This window comes from Quercus lobata, chromosome 3 (assembly GCF_001633185.2).
Source record: "Quercus lobata isolate SW786 chromosome 3, ValleyOak3.0 Primary Assembly, whole genome shotgun sequence".
Taxonomy (NCBI): domain Eukaryota; kingdom Viridiplantae; phylum Streptophyta; class Magnoliopsida; order Fagales; family Fagaceae; genus Quercus; species Quercus lobata.
This window is the reverse complement of record NC_044906.1, coordinates 1,530,081-1,552,660: the sequence shown is the minus strand read 5'-3', so window position 1 is coordinate 1,552,660 and position 22,580 is coordinate 1,530,081.

Genomic DNA, 22,580 nt, shown 5'->3' with positions numbered 1-22,580 from the left:
TCTTAATTCTTGAGTACCCGGTTTAATCTTTTATGTTATTCATCATATATTTATGAAATCCAATTTCATAAATATATACTTTAGTAACTCCTTACTAAAATGGTTGGGCCCAACACTCAAGATGTTTGTTTGGAATAAGATAAAAACTATTTCAGCTTTATTTTTAATTTACTTGATATTTATGGTTGATGGGAAAAAGTTGTTGGATTCGTGATCCAGGTAGCTTCATGTTGTACAATTTATTGTAGGTCTCAATGAAGTTTTCCTACCGTTCCCATTATAAAAAACAGTTACATTTCACGAGAGGGGTCAATACTGACATGGCAAATAGATTAAGCGGCCCAAGAAGAAAAAATGAAAAGAACTAGAAGAGGTGGCAAGGGCCGAAATATGATAGTGACAAAGGAAATGTGTGGAAGACTGTGACAACTGATAGCATGAGGTATTATTAGAAGAGTAATGCTAAAGTCACAAATTCTTTTACAATATTTTTTGCAAAATGTTGATGTGGCTAACCTTTTATTGGTTTTTATCTAAGCCCACCATTAATATCACTTTTTCATTTACTAATAATCACTCACCACATCAGTAATTTGTAAAAAAAATTGTAAAATAATTTGTATCTCTATTATTATTTTTATTTGATTTTGATATTAGGGGAATTTGATAGGCCGAAATATGATATTGGTCCTGTATTACCGAAAAAACTTGGCATGGAACTATGGATAATATTTAAACCAACAGTCCAACATAAAAACAGAAGAAGATAATATTGTATTCACCTAGGTACCAATACGCAGTGTGACAAATATCAGCTATTGATAAGGGTAATTTTAGAAAAGGTGTTAAACTTGTTCACATGAAGTAAAGCCGTCAATCTCAAAGAGCCCATCAGCTACACTAGCATTCAAGAAAGAAAATGACGATAATATGAGGCTGACGAGTCCTTTTCAAAGCTAAGGTCTTCACCCCCAACCCGATGACTTCACCTCAAAGCCGACGACTTCACCTTGAAGCCAACAACTCCACCTTAAAGCTGAAGACATCTATGTGAAGTGACCAAAGCACCTAGAGGAGATGAATAAGCCGATGGAAAGATGCTAACGGGTTGAGGGAAACCTGTGACAAGTTCAGCATGGCTTTGCTTGGCCTCCATGAATGTGTATATAAGGAAACACCTTGCACCCCACAGTTAACCCTAATCAAGAGGATTCCTACAAGGAAATGATCCCACAAAATACACGTATTAATAAGGATCTTCCCTGCAAGGAAAGATCTTCTTCGCCAAGAAATGAATGTCAACTCTACACTACTATAAAAACCCTAAAGCCCTCACAAACCAAGGTACGCATAATTCACACTAACTCTAGCACTCTAGATTTGTGAAAGTTCTCTAACTTGACCTTCAGAGGGTATTTTGTAAGGTTGAATTTAATCAACCATTTTATTGGCTTTATTCCATGCCAAATTTGCTTGTATTTCAGCATTTAGTAACCCTGTATTTAGGTGGGTTTGTTGTAAGGATAGTGAGTGAGATAGAGTGTTGATTGCTTAAGAGTGTGTAAGAAAACAGAGACTCGCGGCTTGTTCTCGGGGTGGCTCACGGCTTCAAGTCGCCAGACGCAGTACACATGCCAAGCATGCCAGAAGGTGAACAGTCATGCTAGCTGGAGCACTACAGGACAAAACAGGACAACTGGCCATATGGTTATCTCGCGACTCAATCAAGTCGCGAGGTCAAGCAGTGAGCCACCCCTATTTTGTGAATCCTGACGTTTCACATTCCTCTCTCACTCCAGTATAAATACCCCTTATACCCACAAATGAAATAGAGCTTCCAGAGAAAATTTTGAGAGGGAAACCCTAAAAAAAAACAAGATTGATTCACCAAAAATCTATACATTAGAGTCTCTTCAAATTCCTCAACTCTCTTCCTCTCCATTGTCAAATCCTTGAGAGGTATTATACCAAAACCTTGTTCTCACCATATTCATCATTGTGAGAGGGCTGTTTGATTTTCTGGGAAGCAGTTAGGAAGGAACCAATCTTCATTGGTTGATGCTATGGTCTAATAGCGGAATCCGGGAAGTTAGAAAAGAAAAAGGTTCGGCGTAACCTCGTTGGAGCAAGAAGCTTGGAAGGCTTAGGTGCACTGGGTAGATTAGGCTTGGAGGGTCTATTGCTGTCCATGTATCCCAACTACATTTTCTAGTGGATTGTTTACCGCTTGGAGGGCGGTGGAGAGATTTTACGCCGAGGGCTTCGGTTTTCTCTTCGATAATATATCGCGTGTTGTCTTTGTGTTTGCATCTTCCTTCCCTTTTATCTTTGCCTTTTATTATCTGCTGTGGGTTGTGATTTTAATTTGGCTTAGATAGTTTATCCAATTCTATATTATAGCTTATGTTCATTTTCCGCACACTAGTTGTTTGACATAATGCTTGAATTGGTTAATTTGTAAATTGGGGGTCTAAATGTTCAAGGGTGTTTATACACATATTTGAACTTTCAATTGGTATCAGAGCAGGTACACTTGTTGTGGTTTTATTACCTAAGTGTGATCCTAGACCCCTGCGTTGTGGTAGCTGTTATGGAAAATACCATGCTGAATTGTAGTTTAAGTGTTTGTGAAAATGACTCTATGCATATGTCTGAAGGGTGTTTTACCAATGAACTTGTAGAGTTGTTAAAAACTAAGAAACATGCTAGGATATTTGTTCACATGCTAGAATATTTTGAAAATCAGAATCATGTCTTACACAGTAGCATATCTGAATCAAAATCATTGATTAAGAAATATAAAAGAAAGAATAGAATGTTGTGTGAGATGATTGAGAGTCTGAAAATGAAAGGTCAATCTGAAAGAAGCATGAAAACTGATAATGAGTTTTTGTTTGAAGGTCAAGAATGTTTGTCTCATGTGAGTTTATTTGTGCATACCTCATTGAAGGTGTTTAATGCATGTTTATGGTATCTTGACAGTGGTTGTTCTCGCCATATGACAGGGGATAAGTCACTGTTTAAGACTCTCAAAGAAAAGGTTGGTGACTATGTGACCTTTGGTGATGGAAGTCATGCTCAAGTCCTAAGCAAAAGGACTATCGAGATGCCTGGATTACCACTGTTGAAAGATGTGTTATACATAAAAGGGCTGAAGGCAAATCTGCTGAGCATCACTCAAATTTGTGATGATGATTTCCTGGTACAATTCTCTAAGAAGGGATGCTTGATCATCAATGAAGAAGGGATTCAGGTCTTGGAGGGAAATCGGACTACAGATAACTGTTATGGAGTAGTTCCCACGGCACCCATTTCGTGTAGAAGTGCTCGTGTGGATATGTTGGAACTTTGGCATCACAGATTTGGGCATGCTAATTTCAAACAAGTAGCTAAAGTGTCCAAACTTGAAGCAGTTGAGGGACTTTCTAAGTTTGGAAAGGTGAAGAAGACCGTTTGTGGTGCATGCCAAATGGGAAAGCAAACAAAGGCAAGTCATCACAAGGTGAATGTGATTGCTACTTCTCGGTGTTTGGAGTTACTTCATGTTGATCTAATGGGGCCTATCAGAACTGAAAGTCTAGGAGGAAAGAGATACATTATGGTCATTGTGGATGATTACTCAAGATACACTTGGTTTGAATTCCTTAGAGAAAAGTCAGAAGCATGTGAGAGGTTGGAGATTCTGTGCAAGAAACTACAAAACGAGAGAGGGGTCCCTATTGCCAAAATTAGAAGTGATCATGGGAGGGAATTTGAGAATGCAAGATTCGAGTCTTTCTGTAAAAAGAATGGAATCAAAAGAGAATTTTCAGCCCCCAAAACTCCACAATAAAATGGAGTGGTAGAGAGGAAAAATCGGGTGATTCAGGAAATGGCAAGAGTCATGTTGCTTAACAAGCAAATACCTCAAAAGTTTTGGGGAGAAGCTGTCAACACCTCGTGTCACATTGGCAATAGAATATTTTTCCGAGTAGGAACAAAGAAGACCGCCTATGAGATTTGGAATGGAAAGAAGTCTAGAGTGAAGTATTTCCGGGTGTTTGAAAGCAAATGTTATATCCTAAATGGTCGGGAGAATCTTGGGAAGTTTGATGCGAGAAGTGATGAAGGTATTTTTCTTGGGTACACTACTATGAGTCGGGCATATAGAGTTTTTAACAAGAGAACTTAGACAGTGATGGAGTCCATCAATGTCAAGTCCTCTTACTCCTCCGGAAGTCCATCCTCCTATCTCTCGAAGTGATGAAGTCTCCACATCAAAGAAGCCATCTTCAAGAGTAATTAAGAACCATCCGGAAAGCAACATCATAGGGTTTCTAGATGAAGGTCTTCGTCTCAGAAAAGGAAACATCCTGTTAGCCAATCATGTAACATATCACTACTATCTTGCTCAATTTGAACCAAAAAGGATAGAAGAGGCCCTTTAATATGAATTGGGTTGAGTTAATGCATGAAAAGCTGAATCAGTTTGTGAGGAATGATGTGTGGGAACTTGCTCCAAGGCTTGAAAATGTTCATGTCATAGGCACAAAATGGATTTTCAAAAACAAAACTGATGAAGATGGAGAGATAATTTGAAACAAATCTCGGTTAGTCGCTTAAGGATACACTCAAGTAGAAGGAATAGACTTTGATGAATCCTTCGCTCCTGTGGCAAGACTCGAATCCATTCGAATTCTCATGTCCATTGCATGCACTATGAACTTCATACTCTATCAAATAGATGTAAAGTGTGCATTTCTGAATGGATATCTAAATGAAGAAGTGTTTGTTGAGCAACCAAAAGGATTTGAGCATCCTCACTTTCCTGATCATGTGTTGAGATTAAAGAAAGCCCTTTACGGATTAAAACAAGCACCTAGAGCCTGGTATGATCTGCTTACACATTACCTCTTAGATAGAGGATTCAAAAGGGGATATGTTGATCGAACTTTGTTTGTCAAAAATGATGAAGATTATCTCCTTGTAGCACAAGTTTATGTTGATGACATAGTGTTTGGGGCTACCATTGAAGATCGTGCTATTGAATTTTCTGAAGAGATGAAGAAGGAATTTGAGATGAGTATGGTGGGGGAACTCACATTTTTCTTGGGTCTTTAAGTCAAACAACAAAAGGAGGGCATATTTGTTTCACAAGAGAAGTATGCTAGAAACATTGTCAAGAAGTTTGGACTAGACTCCAAAAAACATACTTCCACTCCCATGAGCTCATCTACTAAACTGAATGTTGATTCTTCTGGAGTAGAAGTAAGTCCTACCTTATATAGGAGTATCATTGGGAGTTTACTCTATCTTACAGCTAGTAGACCAGACATTGCATTCAGTGTTGGTGTTTGTGCCAGATATCAAGCTAATCCAAAGGAATCTCACCTGACTACAGTCAAGCAAATCATTCGATATGTTAATGGAACTTCAAACTATGGTCTGTGGTATTCAAAAGACTCAAATGCTTGTCCTGCCGGGTATTCAGATGCTGACTGGGCTGGTAGTGTAGACGATTGAAAGAGTATTTCAGGAGGCTGCTTCTATCTTGGTAACAATCTTGTCTCGTGGATGAGTAAGAAACAAAATTCCATGTCTCTATCTACTGCAGAAGCAGAACACATCACCACTGGAAGTCGCTGCACTCAGCTTCTTTGGATGAAGAAATTACTTCATGATAATGGAATTCCTCAAGAGACAATGTGTGTCTTCTATGACAACACTAGTGCCATCAATCTTTCCAAGAATCCTGTCCAGCATTCAAAATCTAAACACATAAAGATATGTTACCATTTCATTCGAGATCTAGTAGAGGAAAAAGTTGTGTGTCTTGAGTTCATACACACCGACAATCAAAAGGCGGATATCTTCACCAAGCCTCTCGATGGTCCACGGTTTGAATCACTCCGTAAGACCATTGGTGTTGGTACAATTCCTTGACTCTCTTTTGTGATGTGTGCTTCTCTTATTTATGATATGATAAGTTTGATTGTGTTGGGGCACACACTACTCTGTTGGCTTTTTGTGCAACATGATTTTGTTTGTCTATTTGTGCACTCTTTTGGTTTCCTTTTGTTTTTGATCAATCCTTTTCTTATTGTGTCAAAAATTCAAAAATTACATAAAAATCAGAAAATCAAAAAGTTTGATTGACATTGTTGAGTTTTTGTCTAAAAACTTGTTTTGCCTTGTACCTTTGTGCTAATGGCTTTGTGCATTTTCGAGCATAGCTTGTTTCATTGCACTCATATTACTGTGGCAGAAATCTTGAAATCTATGTGATTGTTGTAAATAGATCTTCAAACTTGTCATGAATGATTAGTGGATGGTTATGATGATCTTGAGACATGCATAGACTTGTGTCTATATATCTTCCCACTCTTTATTTTTTTTTACTAAAAAGAGCTCACCAAATGTAAATCTCCAAATGAAAAGAGATATTGAGCTGCAAAAGCCTGTCGCACATTCTAGTATTCGACTAGGAAAAAAGGTAAGCGACCTAAAATTCAAGTGAATGTTTATTTAAAAAGCCAAAGGCTATCTCATCAAGGTGAAATATCAAATATCACTCTCACAATGAAAGGTGCTTGTCTCAAAAAGGATCAAAAAGATCAAATGTTATGATTGAAAGTGGAGTCAAATGTAAAGCTCCAAGATATGTTATCAAGTTTTGTGGGAGGTCATATATACATATTTCTATAATTGAGATAGATAACATGATCTAGTGCTAATTGTGTATGCCTTGGTTGAATTGATCATTGAAGTTTCACATTAGACTAAGGGCTATCTCATTGTTGATATCCACACACAACACACAAGTTTATGTTCAATAAATACCATAATCATTTGTGTGATTGTACTTAATAAAATGTGTTTTCACATGCCCAATCTTTGTTAATTCAAACACAAAAAGATTTTTGAGTGTTTTAGGTATTTTTGGAAAGTATTTTGTTCTCAAAATTTGAAAATTTCAAAAATTCAGTTTTGCCCTGTTTTGGCGACTCAGTCGCGGGTAAGTCAAGTCGCGAGCCTCAGTCGCGTGCTTGCGGGTCATTTTTGCCGACTTGTTCGCGAGTGGAAGGTCCAGTCGCGAGGGTTACTCAGAGATTTTCGCGGCTCAGCTCGCGACTCTCTCGCGGGTAGACCTTCCGGTCGCGAAAAACACTTAGAAAATTTTTTCAAATTTTTGTCTTTCAGTGTTTTGGCGGTTTGAACTGGCGACTTGGTGGCGACTCACTTCAGTCGCGAAAAACACGTGTTTGGCAAAAATAGGGGCAGTTTTTAAATCTTTTTCAGTTTTCCCTCGAACTTTTGTGACTATTCATCTTCTTCCTCAACTGTCTCCTTCCCAAACACTCCGTCCCACCCATTTTCAAACTCCATTGTTGCTTAATTTCTGCTCAAAATCTTCGAGTAATAGGTATGGGTTTTCATTCTTGTACTCCTTTTTACTTGATTTTGTGTTTTTCCCTCTTGATTATTCGTATTTGTTTGTGTTTTTTAGATGGGTTTGTGTTTCGGCTGTTGCTCTATGTTCATGCTTAGCCTGTGGAAGCTATTGATTCAGTTTGGGCTTTATTAAGTTGTTGGTTTTGTTCTTCATCATGTGCCTAGCTAGGGTTTGTTATTTGTTGGTTTCTCCTCTTGTCTGATCCGTTGTTGATGTGTTGATTCAATATGTTCCTGTGTTGGCTGTGTGTTTTACTATGCTGATTATGTGGTTTTAATCTGACCCACTCTACTGTGTAGCTACATTTGGGGCATTTTTGTCCCTCATTGCTATTCTCTGGTCATTTTCATCTAGCTATTAATGTTTCTTCATTATCCCTATATTGCCACTAACCCACTGCTAATAATGTATGTTGGATTGTGTTATGTCATTTCTTATATTCATGATTCAGACTGGACATGTCACCATTCAAGAAAGCAGCTGTGAAAGGAGGCAGTTCCAAAGGGAAGGAACACGTCATTGATGTTGATGACTACTCACCTCAAACAAAAGAGACTCGTTCTTCATCAAAGAGATTCGATCCCAACAAGTTCAGATCCTATGCAGCCTATCACTCTCGTGAGAATTATTTCAAAAATGCTACACCATTACTAGAAAGAACTGTGGATCAATCATCACTTCATGACACTAACATTCCGAAGTGGTTTGCTCACAAGGATTGGAATTACCTTCTCTCTGATCTGGATGAGGCGTATGAAGATTTGGTAAAGGAATTTTATGCCAACGCGATTGTGGAAGAAGATGAACTTAAGTGCTGGGTTAGGAAAAAGAGCTTTTCAGTCTCTCCTGCATATTTGGCAGAGATCTTTCACATCAACAGACTAATGTTTTGACACTCACCGGTTTATGATGATCTTTGTCCTGATAAGGAGCTTCTCAAGGAAAGTCTTGGACAAGACTTGGAGTTCTCACCCAATGGAAAATCCATCAATGTTTCCTCTCTTCCTCCAAAATTGAGAGTGCTTACAATTGTGATGTTTCACAATTTGTACCCTTTATCAAGCACTAGGTGTATGAACCACAGACGTGCTCTGTTTCTTCATGATCTAATCTCTGATGTAGAAATTGACATCTGTGCTCATATCTTTCATGTTATGCGCAAAACGGTTCTACGAACTGACTCCCGAACGTGCATTCCTTTCTGCTGTCTCATTTCAAGGATCTTGAAGCTCAAGGGAATTTATCCAACAGCAGATGAATCTCCTCTCTCGAAACCGAGTCCAATCAACATGCGTACATTCAACGCAAGCATTGGACATAGTCGGAAGAGAGCCAAACCGAAAACTTCCGCATCTCACAGTGGCTCTCATTTCAACACTCTCTCTCTTGATGAAAAACTTGATCACATTGTATCCTCTGTACACGAGTTGAATACAAAGATGTCTAGACTCACATCTACTTTACACCATCACAGCACTCGTTGGGATATGAAGTTTACCTCACTTCAAACTTAATTGGATTAAATTCAGAGAAGGCTAGAAGAGAATATATTGCCTATTCCATGACAAAAGGGGGGAGTGATAGGCCTGATTAGAGGGGGAGGATATTACCTAAGGGGGAGTGTTTCTGCATTTTAAGTTGTTATATTTTCTTCAGTTTATGTTGATATATTGTGTTTGTACCCATGTGCTTATGTAAGCTTTTAGGGTTATGTTTTTATGCATAATTTGTAGGCTTTATGGTTTGTACCTTGCTTATTACAGCCTTTTATGCTATGTTTAAATCAGTACTTCTATCTAAATGTCCTGCATTTTGTTTTAAGTACTGTCACTCTTGTGCCTTTGTAGGATTGTTCCTAGATGCATATACTTGGTGTATTATGCATTGGTTGAGTGTTGGGTAAACAAGTATCTTGCTTTGTTCTTATTAACTTGTATGTTCAAGTGTTCATTCCAAGTGTGAATGAGCACTGTGAACACTACCTTGTGGTGTTCACTTGGTTGATCAAGCCATGATTTGAATCTTCACTTCATCTTTGCTTGATCACCTTAAGCTTGTTTCATATGCCTTTCATGCTTTTCTGCATACAATGATCATGGTGTATTGTTGTGTTTCAGGAGTTTCATGTTCTTATGATTCAAGTGCTTCACAGCTTCTAGAGTTAGGTGTGAGTGAGTTTTGTTCAACTGTTCCCAACTCACATGTTAAGTCTAGAGTCTGTTTTAAGGTTTTGTCACGGAATAGCCAAAGGAGGAGATTGTAAGGTTGAATTTAATCAACCATTTTATCGGCTTTATTCCGTGTCAAATTTGCTTGTATTTCAGCATTTAGTAACCCTGTATTTAGGTGGGTTTGTTGTAAGAGTAGTGAGTGAGATAGAGTGTTGATTGCTCAAGGGTGTGCAAGAAAACAGAGACTCGCAGCTTGTTCTCGCGGGTGGCTCGCGGTTTCAAGCCGCCAAACGCAGCACACGTACCAAGCATGCCAGAAGGTGAACAATCATGCTAGCTAGAGCACTACAGGACAAAACAGGACAACTGGCCATACGGTTATCTCGCGACTGGATCTCGCGACTCAGTCAAGTTGCGAGGTCAAGCCGTGAGCCACCTCTGTTTTGTGAATCCTGACGTTTCACATTCCTCTCTCACTCCAGTATAAAAACCCCTTATACCCACAAATGAAAGAGAGCTTTCAGAGAGAATTTTGAGAGAGAAACCCTAAAGAAAAACAAGATTGATTCACCAACAATCTATACATTAGAGTCTCTTCAAATTCCTCAACTCTCTTCCTCTCCATTGTCAAATCCTTGAGAGGAATTATACCAAAACCTTGTTCTCACCATATTCATCATGTTGAGAGGGCTGTTTGGTTTTCTGGGAAGCAGTTAGGAAGGAACCAATCTTCATTGGTTGATGCTATGGTCTAGTAGCGGAATCTGGGAAGCTAGAAAAGAAAAAGGTTCGGCGCAACCTCGTTGGAGCAAGAAGCTTAAAGGGCTTAGGTGCACTGGGTAGATTAGACTTGGAGGGTCTATTATTGTCCATGTATCTCAACTACATTTTTTAGTGGATTGTTTACCGCTTGGAGGGCGGCGGAGAGGTTTTACGCCGAGGGCTTCGGTTTCCTCTTCGATAACACATCGCGTGTTATCTTTATGTTTGCATCTTCCTTCCCTTTTATCTTTGCCTTTTATTATCTGCTGTGGGTTGTGATTTTAATTTGGCTTAGATAATTTATCCAATTCTATATTATAGCTTATGTTCATTTTCCGCACACTAGTTGTTTGACATAAAGCTTGAATTGGTTAATTTGTAAATTGGGGGTCTAAATGTTCAAGGGTGTTTATACACATATTTGAACTTTCATATTTGGCTAGTACCACATTGGTACTCTTCGTAGGGTCTTCTTCTTTTTGTATTGTGCAGGTCTTGTCTAGAGCACGTCAGGACCGTATAGCTTATTGATGATTTTCAGCATCATCAGTTGGCACCATCTGTTGGAAAGAAGTAAGCCATATTACCACTTCCCGGACAAAAAGTTGCATGGTACTTACTCGCTCAATGGCAACCACCACCAACAATCCAAGGGACGAACCACAGACCACTGCTCTTAAGAGATAGGTTCAGACTCTCGCAGCTACCGTAGAATGCCTCACCAAGAAAAATCATGACCTGGAGAAGCAATTGCACCGAAAGAACATAGTGCTTAATACTCAAGAGGAGGACTAGGAAGGAACCAGCATTGAAAGAAGGAACCAAGAGGGGCTGGAAGGCAGCAACACCCCAACAGGCAAGAGCACCAGGATACGATCCATCCATCCGCCACAAATATGGCTATAGTGCCATACTTGGCCGCGAAGATGCAGATGATGAAGGAATGGATGGACTTCATGATGAACGCCCTCAAAGGACGGGTATTAAGTGACCATGACGAGCTGATCCATCACACGAACTCATCCTTCATTGTGTCCGTTACCTCTTTCCCCCTTCTGCCAAAGTTCTGCATGCCGCAAGTAGAAGCCTACGACGGTTTTAAGGACCCTTTCGACACCTGGAGATATTCAAGACACTAATGCACCTACTAGGGGTAGTAGATGAAATCATGTGCCAAGCCTTTCCAACTATGCTAAAGGGCCCTGCAAGGGTGTGGTTCAATAAGTTGACACCAAACTCCATTGACACCTTCAAGGAGTTGAGTTTATCATCTTGCATTTCATCCGGGGGCACAAGCACAAGAAGACCACAGCATGCCTAATGAACATCAAACAATGGGAGGAAGAGACATTAAGGTCCTACATAACACGTTTCAATAAGGAGGCCCTCTCGATTGATGAAGTGAATAGCAAGATACTCGTGGCCGCATTTCCCAACAAGTTACGAAGGGGTAAGTTTCTATTTTCCATATACAAAAACGAACCCAAGACTATGGTAGATGTACTGTACAGGGCAACCAAGTACATGAACGCTGAAAACGCGTTGTTGGCCCGAGAAGATAAACTTAAGAAAAGGGAAAGACAGGAAGAGGTTCGATAGGACAAAGGACGAAAGACAACAAAGACAGGAGACCAATGGGAGGATAGGCATTCCAAAGCCCCCACTGGAAGGTTTGCAAACTTCACACTTTTAAATACCTCAATCGATCAAGTCCTAATGCAAATCAAGGATGAAAGAGCCTTGGCATTCTCGGGCAAGCTGAAGGGAAACCCCAGCAAGTGGTCCTGAGACAAGTACTGCTGTTTTCACCGTGATCATGGTCACAACATATGTGATTGCTACGATTTGAAGCAACAAATAGAAGCCCTTATCCGATAAGGCAAGTTGCAATGGTTCGTCAGCAAGGAGAGGAAAAACACACCATAAGAACAACCTGCCCGACGAGAGAACGAATGTCCTAGACCACCCATAGGAGACATAAGGATGATCGTGGGTGGAACCACAACTTCCTGCTTCTTTAAAAAGGCCCGCAAGACTTATCTAAGGATGGTTTAGAACATCCAGCTCATGGGCTTCATTCCAAAAATGGCACGAGTCAACAACCCCCTCATTGGATTTTTAGAGGAAAACGCTCGCCGTCTCTACCACCCGCATGACGATGCACTAGTTGTTAGCATATGGGTAGGGGACTACAACACACACCGGGTCCTGGTTGATAATGGTAGCTCCGCTGACATCCTTTACTACCCGACGCTCCAGCAGATGAGGATTGATAAAGAACGATAGGTTCCGACAAATGCCCCACTTGTTGGTTTTAGAGGAACAAGGGTATTCCCCCTTGGTGTAGTCACATTGCCTGTAACAGTTAGCAATTACCCTTAGCAGATCACTAAGGACGTAATATTCCTTGTGGCTAATTGCTTGTCCGCTTACAATGCCATCCTAGGACGACCTACCCTCAATTCGTGGAAGGCCGTAACTTCGACCTACCATTTGATGATCAAATTCCCTACCGAGTATGGATTAGGAGAATTGCGTGAAGACCAGGTGGCTACACATGAGTGCTACATAGCTATGTTAGAGATGGACGACCATCTCTAGGCCCTGAACATAGAAGAACATTGGACGGTGGTGGAGCCCGTTGAAAGACCTAAAGAGACACTTCTTGACGATTCCTAACCCGATCGAACGACTAGGATTTGCACCCTTGCGAATCTGCCAATCCGCAATGCACTATGACTTTTCTCCAAGAGAATTAGAATGTCTTCGCTTGGAGTCATGAAGACATGTCTGTGATCGATCCCTCAATCATGGTGCATAGGTTGAATGTGTCGTCCGCTTTTCTGCCTATTTGTCAGAAGAAGCGAGTGTTCGCCCAAGAACGAGACCAAGCTATAGCTGAAGAAGTTCGCAAGTTGCAAGAAGTAGACTTTATCAAAGAAGTTTACTACTCCGACTGGCTGGCCAATGTGGTGATGGTCAAGAAAGCCAACAAGAAGTGGAGGATGTGCATGGACTTCACGGATCTAAACAAAGCGTGCCCCAAGGATAGTTACCCCCTCCCATGGGTTGACGTCCTAGTAGACTCTACAGCTCAACACCAGTTATTGAGCTTCATGGATGCTTTTTCTAGCTACAACTAGATCAAACTGAATGAAGTAGATTAAGGGAAAACTTCATTCGTCACCAACTAAGGCCTCTTCTGCTACAAAGTGATATCGTTCGGCCTCAAAAACGTGGGCGCAACATATCAAAGGCTCATGAATAAGATGTTTGCACATTAGATTGGGAGAAACATCCAAGACTATGTTGACGACATGTTGGTGAAAATCCAAAGGGAGGACGGTCATTTGAACGACCTGAGGGAAACCTTCAACACTCTTCGCTTTTACAACATGAAGCTCAATCCAAGCAAATGCGCATTCGAGGTAACAGCTGGGAAGTTCCTAGGGTTCATGGTGTCTTAGAGGGGCATCGAAGTCAATCCTGACAAGATCTAGGCCATAGTAGAAATGGCGCCACGGCCAATGTGAAAAAGGTGTAAAGCCTCAACGGCAAGGTAGTTGCGCTGAATAGGTTCGTATTGAGAGAAACGGACAAGTGCCTACCTTTCTTCCACAAGTTAAAGAAGTATTTTGAATGGATGGCTGAATGTAAGCGAGCATTTGAAGACCTAAAGGCCTACCTCTTCTCCCCTTCGTTGCTAAGTCCCTCCCAGCCTAGGGAAGAATTGTTCCTCTACTTGGTAGTGTCCCCAATTGCCGTCAATGTGGCCTTAGTTAGGGAAGAAGACAAGGTACAGAAGCCCGTATACTACAATAGCCGAGCACTCCAAGGCGTAGAGGAAAGGTACCCACCGATGGAGAAGCTTGCCTTCGCTTTGGTTACCGCAGCCCGTAAGCTAAAGCCATACTTCCAGCCCCACACTATTGTCGTCCTAACTGACAAGCCTCTACGGCGAGCAATGAGCAGTCTTAAAGCTACAGGACAAATGGCATTATGGGCAATAGAATTGAGTGAGTTCAATGTACAATACTGCCCACAGACATCCATCAAGGGACAAGTAGTCGCCAACTTCATTGCAGAGCTTACCAATATGAAAGACCAGGGGGTAGAAGAATACCCTCGGTGGAGCATGCACACGGATGGGTCATCTAATAGACACACAGGAAGAGCTAGGATAGTACTTCGCTCCTTAGAAGGAGACAAGATCGAATGCATAGTTCTACTCAACTTCCTTACAACGAACAATGAAGTAGAGTACGAAGCTTTAGTGGCAAGACTAGACCTCGCCAAAGCCATAAGGGTACCAAGTGTGATCATACATTACGACTCTCAGGTGATCACCAGTCAGGTAAACGGTGAATATGAATGCAAATGGGAGAGGATGAAGAAGTACTTGGAGCAGGTGCAAAACCGAGTGAACAAACTGCAAGCCAAGTTCGTCCAAATCCCCAGGGAAGAAAACGAGCAAGCCAACTGCCTTACCAAAGCCACATCAGCAGAACATATGCTTAATCCCAGTAAGGTACTTTCTTTTGTTCAGCTTTCTCCTTTAATAGATGACGATGGCGTGTAGGAAATAAACTCGAGAAGCAACTGGACTACACCAACAGTTTCTTATTTGAAAAACGGCACACTACCTAATGGTAGGGAGGTAGTGAGAAAGCAGAACATCTAAGCAGCATGATTAGTCCTGATAAAGGACGTCCTATACAAGAAAGGCTTCTCCCACCCATATCTAAGATGCTTAATCCTGAAGAAGCAAACTACGTCATGAGAGAAGTCCATGAAGGTATCTACGGAAATCACTCAAGGTCACGATCGCTGGTGCACAAACTGATTTGGGCTGGATACTATTGGCTTACTATGCAGAGGGATGTCGAGGCTTATGTCAAAACATGCAACAAATGTCAGAGGTTCAGCAACGTCATTAGACAGCCAATAGAGGAGGGGACAAAACAGGGTAGGGCGGGGGGCCATTCAAGGACCATAAATTACTTCACAGTTTTTGTTATTACTATGACATGGCAAATTTTAAGTAGTTACTTATCACTTAAGTAGGAATTAACTTAGTTTCAAAAAAAAAAAAGAGTAGGAATTTACTTTAAAATGACCAAAATATCCCTGAAACCTTAAAATTACCAAAATACCCCCGAAGCTTAAAAATTGACCAAAAACAATACTCATGAAACCTTAAAATTACCAAAATACCCCCTTTAACCTAAAAAATGACTGAAATATCCCCTAAAGCCTAAAAATGACCAAAATACTTCCAAAACCTAAAAATTACCAAAATAACCCATAAACCTAAAAAATGACCAAAATACTCACGAAAGGTAATAGATGACCAAAATACCCCGACCTAAAATGACCAAAATACCCCCAAAACCTAAAAATTACCAAAATACCCCTAAAACCTAAAAAATGATTAAAATACCCTTGAAAACTAAAAAAATAACCAAAATACTTCCAAAACCTAAAAAAAATGAGCAAAATACCCCCGAAACCTAAAAAAAGACCAAAATACTCCTAAAATTTAAAAAATGACCAAAATATCCCTAAAACCTAAAAATTACAAAAATACGCCCTAAACCTAAATGATGACTGAAATACCTCCGAAACCTATAAAATGGCCAAAATTCCCCCGAAACCTAAAATTTCCAAAATACCCCCAAAACCAAAAAGATGACCATAATACCTCTGAAACCTATAAAATGACCAAAATACCCTCAAAACTTAAAAATTACCAAAATACCCCAAAAACCTAAAAAATGATCGACATATCACCGAAACCTAAAAAATGACCAAAATACCCCCAAAACCTAAAAAATGACCGAAATACTCTTGAAACCTAATAAAATGACCAAAATACCCCTGAAACCTAAAAATTACCCAAATACATCCTAAACCTAAAAGATGATCGGAATACCTCTGAAACCTATAAAATGACTAAAATACTCCCAAAACCTAAAATCACCAAAATACCCCAAAAACCTAAAAATTACGAAAATACCCCCTAAACCTAAAAGATGGTCGGAATACCTCTAAAACCTATCAAATGACCAAAATACCCTTGAAACCTAAAAACTACTAAAATACCCTTAAAACTGAAAAAGGACTTAAATACCCCCAAAACCTAAAAAAAGACCAAAGTACCCCCAAGACCTAAAAAATGACCAAACTACCCCCAAAACCTAATAAATGACCAAAATACCCCAAAAACTTGTAAATTACCAAAATACGCCCCTAAACCTATAAAATGATCAAAAAACCTCTGAAACCTATAAAATGATCAAAATACCTTCGAAACGTAAAAATTATCAAAATACCTCATAAACCTAAAAAATGCCCCAAATACCCTAGAAATTTTAGAAATGACCAAAATACTCCCAAAACCTAAAATGTGGCTGAAATACCTCCATAACCAAAAAATTATCAAAATACCCCCTAAACCTAAAAATTATCGAAATACCCCCAAAACTTAAAAATTACCAAAATACCTATAAAACCTAGAAATTTACCGAAATAACCCAAAAAATTAAAAATGACCGAAATACCCTTAGAATTAAAAAAATGACCAAAATAACCCCAATATCAGCAATATTGGCTAATACAATACAAAATTAACTTGCATAATATAATCCAAGTGGGGCGGTGCTATAGTCTATTCAGGGGGTTCAAATGAACCCCTTTTCTTCAAAAAAAAAAAAGATTTATATATAAAATATTTTTTTTAGTTTAATACTTTAATTTATTCTTAAAGATAATTTTTTGCACACCTAACTTGAATCTTGCACACCTTTATTACAAGTATTTCTAACTCTTTATTATAAACTAGCTTGTAATCACATGCATATGCATAGATACACTTAAAGATATACAATAAGATGTATAATATAATTCCTATATATATAATTTAAATACTATTGATAGTCATTTTTATATTTTGTTAACTCTTTAAAAAAATTTGTAAGAATATTATTAGGTATAAAATGTAAATTGTTCACGTTTTTTTTAAAAATTATTGTGAAGCACTTTTTTTTTTTAATGATTCATTTATTCTAGACTCTTTGTTTTTTGTACTTAATAACTCACTTTAATAAATATTTATGATGTGGTCCCACATTTGATTTTAAAATTAAGAAATAAAACTCTTTAATAATAAATAATTTAGGACACATGGTGCAAAATTGGAACTCTAATTTGGAATTCTAATTTGAGTTTCTCTTAGCTTTACCTATTTTATATATATATATATATATATATATATATATATATTATATGAGTGTGTATGTCTAATATTGATTGTGTGCATTACTTTTTGTTATAATGTTATTTATGTGAGTTATGATATGTGTGGATGTTTGTGTGTATAGTATAAATATAATATAACTTTTAATTTAATAATTAGGAAATAGAGAGGGTTTGTTACATGTGTATGTATTGTTCATGCATTTAATTGATTAAGTACACACGTAGTGTATAATTTTATGTACAAATGAGTATGGTTGTGTGCATCAATAATTAATACAGAGCTAACGAGTTGAGATTAGTCATTCAGTTTAAAATATTTTTATAAAAACAAAGACATATAGATAATAACAACCGCATAAAGATAAAAATGTTAAACAAACTTAACAAAATAAAATGGTCATAAGCTCATAATTACTTACATTTGCAATAGATACTCATAATGAACTATCATGTATAACAATTCAAAATTTGAAATCTTGTAAAAGGAAATTATAAAATTTCATGTATTATTATTATTTTTTTGACGATAACTCGATATATTCAAGTTCTCTTTTTATTAAATTTTTTTTTTTAAATTTAAGTTTCTTAATTAATGACCCCCTTAACAAAATTTTTGGAGTCTCCAACACTGGCCAAAATGGCCCATTAGCATTAATTTTTGAAATATTTAGCAACAGAGCACTGTTTCGGAAATAATTAGAGAAATACCACTTTTTCTGGTACTCGAGCTTGGTGAGCTCGAGTACCATGTTTTTTTAATCCACCATCGCCCCATATTCAAGGAGCCCTATAGTGGCGTTTTTAAGCCCTATAGTGACGTTTTCGGGCCCTATAGCGGCGTTTTTAAGCCCCCATACAGGTTAAGGGGCCCTATAGTGACGTTTTCGGGCCCTATAGCGGCGTTTTCCTGCAAAAATTTTTTATAAGTCCCCATAACAGGTTCAAGGGGCCCTATAGTGGCGTTTTTAAGCCCTATAGTGACGTTTTTGGGCCCTATAGCGGCGTTTTCCTGCAAAAATTTTTTATAAGTCCCCATAACAGGTTAAGGGGCCCTATAGTGGCGTTTTTTTAAGCTCTATAGTGATGTTTTCGGGCCCTATAGCGGCGTTTTTTTTTTTTTTTGAGAAGATGTTTGACCAATGAAAAGATGGTACTCGAGCTCACCATGCTCGAGTACCGGAAAAAGTGGTATTTCCCTAATTATTTCCGAAACAGTGCTCTGTTGCTAAATATTTCAAAAATTAATGCTAATGGGCCATTTTGGCCCTCCAACACTAGTATACGCCCACAAGTTTATCGTTTTGGATATGTTTCTACTAAAATATTTTATTCAAATCTTGAAGTTTTTAAAAATATAGTATTTAAACCCTCTATTACATTTTTTTTTTTCCTATTAACACTGTTAAATATTACGCAATTTTAAATGAAATTTATTTCAAACTTTGAGTTATGAATGAAAGTTTCTCAAATCTCTATGATTTAAATTAAACTATTTGAAATTGTAAGATTTAATTCTTATAAAAATTTGAAATTTAAATGAAACATATAGTTTTAAACAAAACATTTCCAAAAATTAACCAAAAAATAAAATAGAACATTTCCAATTCAAAGGTTTAAAAAGTAATATAAATAGAAAATAAAAACACGGAAAGAAAAAGGAGCCATACAAATCATACCGAAAAGTTTGGATTCTCAAATATATATATATAAAACATAAGAACATGTTGAATTGTGAGTTTAGTCTATTCTTAAATGATGTTGAGTAGATAGTGGATTAATAAATGTATCACAAGTAATAAATTTAGTCATGTGAATTATTAAATTTATAATCTACATTTATCTCTATACTATATGATAATGAGAGTGCAGTATTTAATGTTGCTATACTTTTATTATTCCTCCATATTATCATCAACATCTCTATTTCTTTTCTTTTTTTCCATTTTATGTTATTTTTTTAAGAATGCAAAATATATAAAATGTTTAAATGTTTATACACCATGACTTAACACATTCTCTTAAGTGGTTCTAACTCTTTTTTTTTTTTTTTTTTTTTGCTGAATGGTTCCAACTTGTTTTCTTTTGCATGTTTATTACTAACATTGATATTGTCTTAACTCTCTCAGTTTGTAACCGAAAAAACATGCCGTAAACTATTTGGTTCCACTTGACATCTTTTCCCTTAAAATTCTATTGCACTACCACTTAACAAAAATTATTATCCTACTAAGCTAACATTAACAATTATTCAATTCTCTCCGATACTTCTTAATCAGTAGCCACTTTTTCTCCTTTTTTTTTTCATCAACATTCGACTTTTCGTTGTTACCAAAAAAAAAAAAAAAAAAAAAAAAAAATCGAATTTTAAGGGAAAAGATGTCAAGTGGAACCAAATAGTTGAATTTTGGATATTCTCATTACAACAATAGATATATTAATAAAACAAATAATTTTTTGTTTTACTTATTATTATAATTAATATATTTATAAATTTTTATTGTAATTAATCTTCTCTTAAAATACAAATTATTTTTGAAATTATTTTTTTGTTTATGCAATTATGTTGTGCACTTGAAGGATAAATTATAGGGTAAAATATCATTTTCATCCCTAAAGTTTCAAAAGTTTATTTTTCTTCCCTAAACTTTGCAAAACATTCTACTTTTCATCCTTCCATCTATGTTTGTTAGTCTATATCCTATGTGGATTAACGGAGTGCTATGGTATTTGACTTGGACTAAACCATTATATTTATTTAAAAAAAAAAAAAAGACACATGGCTCACAATGATTCACGTACATAGAAACAATTTTTTAAAAGGACCAAAATATCCCTCAATTAACACTTAACATAACCTGATAGAAATCTCTAGTATGCGATAAACAAAATTACCAACCCTCAATTGAAACTGTTAGGTTCTAAATATTTAGTATTAAATGTTTAGGTTCTAAATATATTGTATGTTGGCAAACCGAGAGCAAAAACTTGTCTAGAATAAGATCTTAGAGTCTTTGAAGTATTTTAGAAATTGCTCAAGTTGATACAAGTCAAGATTCAAGAACGTACAATGTCAATGCCCGGCCTCGATTGGAAAAAACCGTCGGGCCTTTGTTCGATCACCTGTCGTGGCAACACTTCCGTGCACACGGGGGCCAGTTGGAGGCCCCTCTTGATGACAGTCTTTGCGTGGCGTGGTTCATGTGGAGCTTTGGTTGCTCTCTCTCTCTCTCTCTCTCTCTCTCTCTTAGTGGAGGAGGATGTGTGTCTACCTTTGGTGGTGTGGCGAGAATCTCGGCCAAATTTTAGCTGATTACCAAAAGTGTGTGAAGTCACCACCAATCATTAGGTTTTTTCTAAGGTGTGATTGGTCACCTATTTCTAGTTAATTTTATTACCAATCCTAGGCTAAGAAAAAAGGTCATTTTTCCTAATCTAATGTGGATGGCAAAAAATCTTGATTCTTGAGTCCGAAAGTTTAGTTACGTGTGGGGAAGGTGTTAGGCACCCACCCCACAACGCCTGTCCAAGGATAGTCCTTTGTTTAGATAAAACCTTAATTTTTGGAGATTGGCAGTAAAAAACATGATTTTGGCATTGGCTTTCGGGGCTTTGCATGCATGGGGGGCTTTGTGGTTTGGCTTTTGAATGGGTGTGATCCCAATTTATACTTTCCTAAGGCATTCAAGCAAAGTACTAGATTTCCACTACGAAAATCCGGCGATGTGTCACCTTACTTTCGCAGCGGAAATTAGGCATCGCTTGTCTTAGGTGACATGGATCCTGACAATCACACCGAAAGGGGGCTAGCAGGTATATATATGCATACATCATGCACAATGCAAGCACACAGAGCAAGAAAGTAAATGCCTACATCCCTAGAGCATGGCCTAAAATATAGGTGCAAGAAAGTAAATAGGGTTTGCCATACTCTAGAGATGACGACGAATGGTACACAACATGATATACCTAATACAAACCATCTAAGTGAAGAGGGAGGGAGGAAGAAAAGGGGCATTTTAAAAGAGTACGTAACCAAATGGGATAAACTAGGCTTCTAGCCTTACTGAGCATAATCGCTAGGCTCTACAAGCTCGTATTTGCACCCTTTTTGCCTGTGCCTGGGAGACCGTGCCCCAGCTCTAAGCGTCCTTGCTCCATTTGTGTACATACAAAGGCAAAGACAAGAAACCAATTGACAAGCAATGGGAGGAAAAGATGCAAAGAGCATACGAAAAAGGCATAGAGTAGGTAAACATGATAGACATGGCAAACACAAGAACAAGGAAGCATGCAAACAAGCAAACGAGGAAGGAGACAAATAACTGAAGAAGCAAACAAAAGGTGGTGTCCTCGAGGGACAAATGTAGGTTTGGATCGAATGTCCATAACTTCATTGTGTTGAAGTGTGGACGACACACTAGCAAGCAAAACTCATGCATAGACATGTAAGTGAGCGTGTAAAGATGCAAAGAAAGCCAATGGGTGGCGCAAACAAACATGGCAAGCATATCATCGCATAGAGCGAAAAAGCGAAAAGGTATGCATGAAGAACCTTGGCATCATGGCGATGCATCCCAAATGGTTACACCCAAACAAATCTTCATAGGCGTCAGATGTAAACACACAACCACAAACTCGCTAAGGGCGCCAAGCGTGGCAAAACCCAAAACTAGAGAGGCTAACACAAGCATAAAGTGTATAAGCAAGCAAGCATAGACATGCAAATAGGATGATCCAAACCCTTTGATATGGGCCGAGATGTACTGACGATGACCAAGACCAATAGGCCAAAACACAAGAAAAAGAGATAAAAGTGACAAAAGGCTACAATAGCACATGGCATGACAAGCATAGGCTTGGTCTAAACACACAAACATGGCAAGGAGCGCACAAGCACATGGATGATGGCGTAAAGCATGTAGAAAACATAGATCTAAGCACACAAGCATGTGAAAACA